The sequence below is a fragment of the Euleptes europaea genome, chromosome 9 (genome assembly GCF_029931775.1).
Source record: "Euleptes europaea isolate rEulEur1 chromosome 9, rEulEur1.hap1, whole genome shotgun sequence".
In the NCBI taxonomy this organism is placed as follows: Eukaryota; Metazoa; Chordata; class Lepidosauria; order Squamata; family Sphaerodactylidae; genus Euleptes; species Euleptes europaea.
In genome coordinates this window covers 66,044,792-66,056,379 of record NC_079320.1, presented here as the reverse complement: position 1 = coordinate 66,056,379, position 11,588 = coordinate 66,044,792, and positions in this window count along the sequence as shown.

The following is an 11,588-nucleotide window of genomic DNA, read 5'->3' as shown; positions in this document are numbered from 1 at the left end:
TAGCTACCCCTATGAAATCTCCTTCTTCTGCTTCACATAAGGTTTTGGGGGCGAATTCCTTGGATCTGGAATCTACATCTGCCATTACAATTTTTATTTTTCCAGATAATACCAAATAACATTCAGCTGCCACGTGCCCTTGTTTTATAACGATAGTTCCCGCTTCATACCTAGAGAAACAATATAAAATGAAAATTAAGTCAGCGATAATGGCTGCATCGACACAACAAGGATTTGCTGTTTTGCATTCATGGCTGAAGCAAATGAGGAGGGATGCACAATGGCAATGTAGCATCCACGAGGGAATTTTCTGCACACTTCCCGCCATCACCCTCCATATGCCAGCAGAGGCCTTTTTGAGGGCTTTCTTTCTTTTTCTTTCTTTCTTTCTTTCTTTCTTTCTTTCTTTCTTTCTTTCTTTCTTTCTTTCTTTCTTTCTTTCTTTCTTTCTTTCTTTCTTTCTTTCTTTCTTTCTTTCAAAATGGGTAAATGGTATAGAGCTATAGTGTTTTTCGCAGCACTTTCCATTGCTGTTCCAAAGATTTCAATAGGGCTTCCCCAACTAAGGAAAGGCTGAAGGGCTGGGTATGTTTAGCCTGAAGAGGACAAGACTGAGAGGGGATATGATAGATAACCATCTTCAAGTACCTGAAGGGCTGTCATGTGGAGGATGGTGCCAAGTTGTTTTCTGTTGCTCCAGAAGGTCGGACCAGAACCAACGGGTTGAAATTAAATCAAAAGAGTTTCCATCTAGACATTAGGAAGAATTTTCTAACAGTTAGAGTGGTTCCTCAGTGGAACAGGCTTCCTTGGAAGGTGGTAAGCTCTCCTTCCCTGGAGGTTTTTAAGCAGAGGCTAGATGGCCATCTGTCAGCAATGCTGATTCTATGACCTTGGGCAGATGATGATAGGGAGGGCATCTTGGCCATTTTCTGGGCATGGAGTGGGGGTCACTGGGTGTGTGTGGGGGAGGTAGTTGTGAATTTCCTGCATTGTACAGGGGGTTGAACTCGATGAGCCTGGTGGTCCCTTCCAACTCTATGATTCTATAAACTGACTTAATACCTACCTGTAAAGGTGGGACACAATAGCTGATAAGCACAACAATTATAGTTCTTCTGTTTCAGCCTCTTGTGGAAGGCCCCTGTCCTCTCCTCAGCTGAGACATCCCAATTTGATCCCCTTGAAAGCCTAATTGCAATGGGGATTCCTGGGACTAAGTTGCAGAAAGCTCATCTGGCCAATGCATGCCCAATGTAACTATTGATCGAAAAGAGCCCAATATCCGATCGACCCAGGATGGGCCATCAGGAGGACAGTTTTACCTTCATTTCAACCCCCTCCCAGGTTCTTTGTCAATATTCTAAAAGCACCCATCAATCACCTCACCTTGGAATGTCAAGTGTCAATTTCCAATCTTCCAGCTAAATTTCGATAGCAGTTACCTTCAGATTACCCAGTCAAATTCAAATTTTACTCACCTTATCCAACCATGATCTTGGGAACAAAGAGTCCCATGTTGAGCTATGGAATTCTTCTCCATAAAAGAATCAGCCCAGGTCGGTGAAAAGTGTGCCAAGTTCCCCCACTACCTGGATACCCCTGCAACCACTTCGCAGGCTCCACCCTCATTGTTAGACTTCTGCTGCACGGACTCCCTGCGATTCTCAGCATCTCACTCACCTTGGGTCAGGTAGTATTAACCTCTTTCTCTCCCTATCCTTGTCTCTTCCCCCTCATTCTCATAAGAACATAAGAAAAGCCCTGCTGGAACAGACCAAGGCCCATCAAGTCCAGCAGTCTGCTCACACAGCGGCCAACCAGGTGCCTCTAGGAAGCCCCCAAACAAGATGACTGTAGCAGAACCATCCTGCCTGTATTCCACAGCACCTAAGATAATAGGCATGCTCCTCTGATCCTGGAGAGAATAGGTATGCATCATGACTAGTATTCATTTTGACTAGCAGCCATGAATACCCCTCTCCTCCATGAACATGTCCACTCCCCTCTTAAAGCCTTCCAAGTTAGCAGCCCTCACCACATCCTGGGGAAGGGAGATCCACAATTTAACTATGCATTGTAGGAAGAAATACTTCCTTTTATCTCGCCCTCCAGCTTCAGCAGATGACCCCGCGTTCTAGTATTATTCTCAGTTTTGTGTGTGTCCATCTGTTTCGTGGGAATGAGAGGGTGGTCTTATTCTGGGTTTCACTTGTGTGATTGTGTTTGTGGTCTTACAGATTAGAGGCAATTTTGGTCTACCTCTAGTTGTGTGTCTGAGTGCTGGTAAATAAATATTTTGTTTAGTTTGAATCGATTGGTCTCTGTTGCTTTTTCTTTTGGGAATATTATGCAGGAAGAAAACCTCTGAATACATGGGCAAAAGATCCCTTATTTATCTGGCTGGAGACTGTGTAACATGCTAATGTCCCCCTCCCTGGGTCCAGATGTAGGGAAACTTCCAGAGCTTTGCAATGCTCCAGAAGCTCAGCTGGAATAAGGCATAATATCAATCAATCTTTATCGTCCAGCAAACATACAAATTACAGTCAGTAGTTGTAAAAAGAAAAAGAAAAAAAACTGTATAAAATCTAAAAACCCTGATGGAATAAATAGGCTAAGGATAGCTATATAACTATCATAAGTAAGTTATGTGAACAGCAGCTATGATATACATTAGTACTGTGAATGTAAGGCCATTAATCCACCTCCTTAATTGTGAGTGAGTTTCTCCTCTTAATAGCCAAGCAGCAGAATTTTGCCATTGCATGGGATACGGCAGCCTCCTTATTCTCAAGCAATAGTTTGACCAGGGCTAACTCTGTCCCTCCCCCCACCCCAGAAGGCATAATATCAGTAAAGGGCAAATCCCTCACTTGCAGTATCTAATGGCATCAGCATGAACACTAGGTAAAGCCATCAACCCTGCAACCAGTTGGAGGGACCTGGATATGGGGCTTCAAGACATTACCAAGCCCTACTGTCTCTTTCGGACAGGCATATGGTAGGTATCCACCCTACATGTAATTAGATCCCCACCAGCAGGAAGTCCCGGGGAGGGGGGGACAACTTGCTCCATTCTTCTCTCTGCTTATTGATTTCAATAGATTATTCAGATATTTTAATTAATTGAAAATGATCTGTATCCAGTTTTTGCAATGAAGGCAGATTACACAGCCTGAGATGTAACGTTTATGGAATGTAAGTACAATTTCGCTAGACTCTTCAATTCTGAATTTAGGCAAATCGCTTCCACTTCTGATATATACTTAAATTTTCCCGTCTGCAAAATCAAGATTATATTATCTCCCCACTAAGATAATTTAAAAGCCTTGACTCACATTTTACAGTAAAGGCAATAAAGTAAGAAGTACAGTGTTAATGCACCTTTGTACATTACTCTGTGAGACTAGCAACTGCCTGTAATATCTCCACAATAAACTTTAGTTGTTGTTTTTTGTGTGTCTTAGTCACCAAAGGCTCAGAAGCTCTCCATTAAAAGACTGCAGGTGAAATCACAGCATACCAGCAAAGTATTATGTAGCTTCTATTTGTCAATATTTTATTTTAACAGGGCAGAACATTTCTGAAGTATGATAAATATTTAATCAAAAGAATTTCAACCTTATTGAAAAATGTTCACCTTCTGACCCAGCTTTCTGAAGGAAGCTTATGGCATGAATCCAATGCTCAGTACACCAGTAGCACCCAGGCTTTTTACTTACTCTTGGTAGACTAGCACTTGGCACAACTGGAGCTGTGCTTTACTAGGCAGCCACTGAAACCCTCGGATTGTCTTCAAACATGCTTGAATCTGAGGGGGAGAAAGAATATTTTAAATTTAATATTAGCATTGGGGTAGAGCTATATTAACCATTTTTATGCTCACATGTAATAATTAGTGGAAGTAACATGCATTATGGCTAATTACAGGTAACGAATAGCTAGGGTTGCCAGGTCCCTCTTCTCAACCGGCAGGAGATTTTGGGGGCGGAGCCTGAAGAGGGCAGGGTTTGGGGAGGGGAGGGACTTCAATGCCATAGAGTTCAATTGCCAAAGCGACCATTTTTCTCCAGGTGATCTGATCTCTATTGGCTGGAGATCAGCTGAATTAGCAGGAGATCTCCTGCTACTACCTGGCAGTTGGCAACCCTACGAATAGCAGAGAGCTGTACTGCAGCAGCCAGGACCTTCCAAGAAGTCGCACAACAGAAATGCCTCCGCAGCCAGATTTTAAGGGGCCAGTTTTGCTGCAAGTGAAACAAAAGTTTGTCTGGCTGCAAATAAAGAAAGATGCAGAGTTGGTTTTTATATGCCTACTTTCTCTACCACTGAAGGGAGAATCAAACCAGCTTACAATCACCTTCCCTTCCCCTCCCCACAACAGACACCCTGTGAGGTAGGAGGGACGGAGAGAGTCTGACTAGCCCAAGGTCACCCAACTGGCTTCATGTGGAGGAGTGGGTAAACAAATCCAATTCACCAGATGAGCTTCCGCCACTCATGTGGAGGAGTGGGGGAATCAAACCCGGTTCTCCAGATCACTTAACCACTTATACCACATTCTTAACCACTACACCATTCTGGCTCACATCTTAACATCTTAAATACTGTTTAGGTTGCACTTGTTCTGCTTTCGACAGTCAGTATCCTGATATAATCTTAATGGGTCTAGTAAGATAAGCAACACACAAGACCTTGATGGCCTAGACTGGCTGGTTCTTGTCAGATCTCAGAAGCTGAGCAAGGTGAGCCCTGGTTAGTACTTGGATGTAGTGTTGCCAGGTCCTTCTTCGCCACCGGTGGGAGGTTTTTAGGGCAGAACCTGAGGAGGGCAGGGTTTGGGGAGGGGAGGGACTTCAATGCCATAGAGTCCAATTGGCAAAGCAGCCATTTTTCTCCAGGTGAACTGATCTCTATTGGCTGGAGATCAGTTGCAATAGCAGGAGATCTCCAGCTAGTACCTGGTGGTTGGCAACCCTACTTGGACGGGAGACCACCAAGGAAGTCCAGGGTTGCTATGCAGAGGCATACCACCTCCACTTGTCTCTTGCTTTGAAAACCCTACCGGGTAGCCAGAAGCTGGTTGTGACTTGGTGGCATTTTCCACCACTAGGCCTCTTCCAGGGCCCCTGACACTCAAAACTAGCATGCATGTCACATGGGATGCATGTCACATGGGAACTTTACAGAGAGTTCTCTCATCGGGAGTATGAAGGCATCTTTAACAGAAAAACTCCACATTTTATAATTATAATGAACTTTCCTTGCATCCATTTCTAGGGCAAAGCTAGTAATTGAATCTATACACCTGCATTACCAGATACAACTGCCAGGTGACGGATGGTTTAAATTTGTTAACCCTAATGGTTTTGAGAAATAATGATTTATACAGGACATTTAAATAATTCCAACAAATAAATTTCTGGCGCGGAGAGGCCACCATACAAAAGAACTTCATAGTTTGTTGTTTATGGATACAGTACATAAAGCAACATCTTGTGATGCAACATTAAGAGGAAGAAAGTTTTGTCAATATTTGTCAAATCTACATTGAGCCATGCTTACAAAAAAGCTTTTTATATTGAAACACTTAAAACAAAAATCTATGAGCTCTAAAGGCCTGTTTATTTTACAGATAGCTAACAAAATGAATTATAGGTCTCTTTATAACCTAGTGTATGAGAGGTGATTACCCAATTTACTTAAGGATGAAAAGAGGGGAGGGAGAACCTTCCACACAAGTCACCATGGACAAAGGGAAATAGCCAGTCCTATATAAATACTCACTACACATATCTTATTATTTAATAGCCATTTTTATTATAGAATGGCATGATTAAAGACTACTACATATAAACAACAAGTTTTATCTGTATCAAAACAAGCACGTTCCAATGTATCCAAGTATAATAACATACCATAACAGAGGCTTTTAAAAATCTCACACCCTGACCCTAAATTAGGGTTGCCAACTGCCAGGTAGTAGCAGGAGATCTCCTGCTAATTCAGCTGATCTCCAGCTGATAGAGATCAGATCACCTGGGGAAAAAATGGTCGCTTTGGCAATTGAACTCTATGGCATTGAATTCCCTCCCCTCCTCAAACCCTGCCCTCCTCAGGCTCCGCCCCAAAAATCTCCCGCCGGTGGCAAAGAGGGACCTGGCAACCCTACCCTAAATGCATTTCTTTAGGAACCAGTCTCACTGACTATAGGTTTTGGGAATATAATTGCCGTTTCCAAGCACATTTATCTAGAATGGAGGTATGTAGTTGAACTATGATCCTTCTAGGCCTCCCCTCTCCTTCCTCCTTTAATTTAAGAAACAATCCTCCACTAACTTTTCATTAAAAACATAAATACCTTGATCCAGTGGCTAAGTTTCTATGCTCATATCCCTCGAATCATGTTATATGCAAAAAACAAAAACAAACAACCCACCCCAAAACACTCTGCATTCAGCACCTGAATCCACATGCAGATTCCTTAAAAAAAAAAAAAAACCCTCCCTGTAAGAACTTACGCATTTTAAAATGACTACCCTGAGAATTGGGATAATAATTAGATCATTAATTATAATCACACACTTTTAAGTTTATAAAATGAGTATTTTCAACAAAATCCACAGGATGAATTGTGCTGAACTTATCATTTTTCATATGACTACTTTGAATACTGTTATTTATATAACAAGCTGTTCTTACTCTTACCTGCAGAAGGTCTTGCTGACTTCTTTGTTTTGGGCAGATGTGTAACAGATGCTTAAGCTTTTCAAAACCTTTCTTCTGCTACACAAAGAAAAGGCAAACATTACTTTCTCACTGACTATAGCCTAGCTGTTCTCTTGGATGTTTGAGGCAACTTGAACAGCATAATGGTAACCAGTGCTGCCTTAGACACATCTTTCACCTCTATGTTTAATGTTCATCCAGGTATAGAATATCTTAAAAACAAATATTACTTTGTAAATATAATAAAGCTAGAGAGTTAAATCACATGTAGCACAATCTTATGCATGTTTTTTTAGAAGTAAGTTTCACTGAATTTAATTGTCGAGTGTGCATATTGGCTACCTTGCTATCCACTGTCACTTAGGAATAAATCAAGTTACCGTAAATTCAGTGGGACTTACTTCTAAGGAAACAATCACTGTACTGAGTTCTTAAACTTATGGACTGCACTGTGCAAGTAACAACTCTGGTAATAACCTTGGTATTCTGTAGTTATTACATGCAGAAAGTTCCAGGTTCAATCCCCGGCATCTCCAGTTAAAGGGGCTAGGAAAGTACGTGATGTGGAAGACCCCTGCCTGAGACCCTGGAGAGCTGCTGCCAGTCTGAATAGACAATACTGACTTTGATGGACCGAGGGTCTGATTCAGTATAAGGCAGCTTCATGTGTTCATGTGATTTCCCACCTCCCAATTCATTGTTTGGACACAGAATTTCAAAGGGAGTTCTACTTGTACAACAGGACGCTCCTTTCTCTTTCACGCAATCCCTGAAAAACTAACACAGGGCCCTCTGGCACCCAACATGGCAAAGTGTGTTATGAGGTATCAGTGGAAACTGGAGTACCTTTTGCCCATGAATAGAGTCTCTGAATCAAAACTATAATAAGCTTACTGGAAACATATCCAATTTAAGGTCTTGTTCTGCAAGATGCTGAGCACCTAATTCTTGAACAAAAGCTATTCCCACTAACATACTCAGCACTTTCACACTGCAATCAAAGAAGAAGAGTTGGTTTTTATATGCAGACTTTCTGTACCACTTAAGGGAGAATCAAACCGGCTTACAATTACCTTCCCTTCCCCACAACAGACACCCTGTGAGGTGGGTGGGGCTGAGAAAGTGTGACTAGCCCAAGGACACCCAGATAGCTTCGTGTGTAGGAGTGGGGAAACAAGTCCAGTTCACCAGATGAGTGTCCGCCACTCATGTGGAGGAGTGGGGAATCAAACCCGGTTCTCCAGATCAGACTCCCCCACTCCAAACCACCGCTCTTAACCACTACACCACCCTGGCTCTTAAAATAACCAAAGAAATTTTTATTTATCAAAAGCGATGTTTTGATGAAGAAAACACATTAACAAGTTATACATGTCATTTATTAATGTTGATTATTAATAGCACACTTCTTTGTATGATTATTTGTTTTGCTGGGCCAGAAAAATAAATACTTCAGGTTGGGCATGGCATCTATCACTAGGTATGCTGTTACACAATGTCACACTTCACAGAATGCAGACTGGTATAAATTATTACTAGAGGAAGCCATCCCACAAACAGTGTCCAAGCCTTGGTGCTATTACTGCCATTTGTAGACAGGAAAATGAGGCTGAGAATTCATAACTAGCCGTTATGTGAATCCATAACAGAACTTAAAACTGAAACCCAGTTTTTCCTGGGTCCACATGTAATATTTAAGACATGCTGGTTTACAAATTAAAATGCCTCCCCAGATTTGAAAACGATTTTAAATTAAACAAAAGCACATGGCTTCTGGGGGATTTCAAATGAGCAACTAAGCACTGGAGTGGGGCCAAATAGTATATAATTATTAGATCTGAATAAAGAGAATCACAGAATTCTTAAGACAAAATATTCTAACTGGCACCCCGTCACCCCTCAAATGCATTCTGTATCCCAGCTGTAAACAATGTTCTGAGTGATCTACCAACCAGTCTGTCACACATTTCAGTAATAATAGTACTTAGCATGTATATCATATTTAGGGTTGCCAACCTCCAGGTAATAGCTGAAGATCTCCTGCTATTACAGCTGATCTCCAGCCGATAGAGATCAGTTCCCCTGGAGAAAATGGCCGCTTTGGCAATTGGACTCTATGGCACTAACTCTAAGTCTAAGTCCCTCCCTTCCCCAAACCCCTCCCTCCTCAGGCTCCGCCCCCAAAACCTCCTGCCAGTGGGAAAGAGGTTCCTGGAAACCCTAATCATATTTCAAATGTTCTCAGTAATCCTTATGACCACCTTGTAAGGGAGGCCAATATTATTCTTCCCATATCAAAGACAGGAGGCTGAGGGGCACCTAAGGGCCATTGAACAAGAGCCCCAGCGCCCTTAGACATGAAACACCTATGAAATATCATAAATACTCACAAACTGTTTTTTAGAATAATCACTGAGGTTGAACATGAGGTCGCTTTTGAAGGTCGTCAGCTTCTCCAGGTAAAACATTGCCCACTGCAATACCTGACTCCTTTCAATGTAGCTGCACAAGAAAGTGAGACAGTCTGAAAGTAAAAAGCTCGAAAAGTAGCACCTGTAGAAGTCAATAGGCTTAGAAGGGCCCAACTCTGTTGAGGGTTGCACAGTTAATTGCTAAAGGGAGCATGGGCCACATTCAAATCCAGGTGAAGTCAGCCCTCACTAATCTCACCTTTATGTAACTATTCAGCAAGGAGGGTAATGCATTTTGCACATTCTCAGAGTCATTTGTTTGTTACCACTTGCTGCCACCACTTCTGATCAGTTCAGATCAGAGAGCCAGCATGGTGGAATGGTTATAAGCAGTGGACTCTAATCTACTCTACATGAGCGGCGGACTCTAATCTGGTGAACCGGGATGGTTTCTCCACTCCAGCAGGGTGACCTTGGGCTAGTCACAGTTCTCTCTGAACTCTCTCAGCCCCACCTACCTCATAAGGTGTCTGTTGTGGGGAGGGGAAGGAGATTGCAAGCTGGTTTGATTCTCCTTAAAAGGTAAAGAAAGCAGGCGTATAACAACCAACCCTTCTTCTCTACCACTGAAATAGAATCCAGGGCTCACTTCTGCTTAAAGGAAGACTCAGTCAGGAGGGGGTGGGAAATCCTGGGTCTTCAGGGTGGTAGGAGACAACAAGGGTTTGCTGTCCCTAGAAACCATTAAAGGAGCAGGAAGAACTTCCTTGCATTAAACACCCTCCCTTTAGCACGTGGGAAGCAACAGCGCCAGGGTCTCTGTGCGCGTTCAGAGTGCATTCCCTTCACCACTCCCTAACTGCAACCCTGCCTGAAACGAGGCAGGCAGCCTTTCACCCCAGCCTGCGGAGGTTGCAAACTGGGTCTCCAGGGATCAGGAAGGGAGGGATGTCGATGTTACCTTTTGCTCCTGGCGAGCAGCCCGCAGAGGTGGGCGACCATCCTGGCTGCTCGGCGGAAGCGCTGCACTCCTGTCGCTCCCTGCGAAGAAGAATTGGGCAAGGATGGAGAGAGGGAAGAGAGAGCCAGGTCGGAAGGAGATCCAGCCAAAGCTTTTACCTCCACCTTGGCCACTGTGTGAACAGCCTGCTGGACTTGATGGGCCTGGGTCTGATCCAGCAGGGCCTTTCTGATGTTCTGATGTTCTTACCTTCTCGGCCCCCTCCATCACCGGGTCTGCAGCAACCCCAGCTTCGCTCTGGGCAGCCCTAAGCAGGCTCAGTCCTGCAGGAGCACAACTCGACGGACAGAGGGGAGTCGCCGTCTCTTCCCCTGTAAGAAAAAGCCAGGGCGGGGACTTGCAAGCAGTCGCCTCGGCCCCTTTGCCTGAGCAAACAGGGATGTTGTGCAACTGCTGACAGATCCGCCCTAGGCGTGGACCGGCGCAGGTGGAGCAGGATGAGTTCCAATCTCCCCTCAACCGTGTATGGGGTTGCCAGCCTCCAGGTAGCACCTGGGGATCTCCCGCTACTACACTTGATCTCCAGGCGGCCAAGATCAGTTCCCCTGCTTTGGAGGGTGGACTGTATGGCGTTACACCCAGCTGAGGTCCCTCCCCTCCTAGGGTTGCCATCCTCCAGGTAGTAGCTGGAGATCTCCTGCTATTACCAATCCAATCCACCTTTATTGGCCTATACCCAGAAACGTACCATTAGCAGTGCACAAAATTATCTGACCCTTCGTTTTCAGTTTAAATACAGTTTAAACTTTGGTCCTAGTTTTGACAACTTCCGTCAGAAATCCCGCCACTTTAGAGTGACTTCAGGAATAGAATCATTCAATAAAAAACAGCGTTACGACTAATCTCCAGCTGATAGAGATCAGTTCACCTGGAGAAAATGGTGGCTTTATCAATTGGACTCTACGGCATTGAGGTCCTCCCCTCCCCAGCCTTGCCCTTCTCACACTCTGCCCCAGAAACCTCCTGCCGGTGGCGAAGAGAGACCTGGCAACGCTATCCCCTCCCCAAACCCTGCCCTTCCCAGGCTCCACCCCCAAAATCTCCATGTATTTCCCAACCCAAAGCTGACATCCCTAGCCGTGTATAAAACCCACAGGGTAGCTTTAGGATTTCAAGTGTCCCCCCCCAAAAAAAAATAGGGTTGCCAACCTCCAGGAGATCTGCTACACTATGGATCCTTACCCTGTTGGGGATGTGTGATGTAATCTACAAGGCATTGATAAAGTTATACAAATATAAGAAGACCATTGCTTGAAGGACTGATGAAGAATTATTTATTAAGAATTTGAAACAGCCGTATCCTCATCAAGACTTTGGCTTCAAAAAGACTACATGAAATTGCAATCCAAGGATATTTACTGTACTCTGTAAAGAGACAATTTTGAAACTTTCATGCACATTTGTCACTTTGTTTGTCATATCGT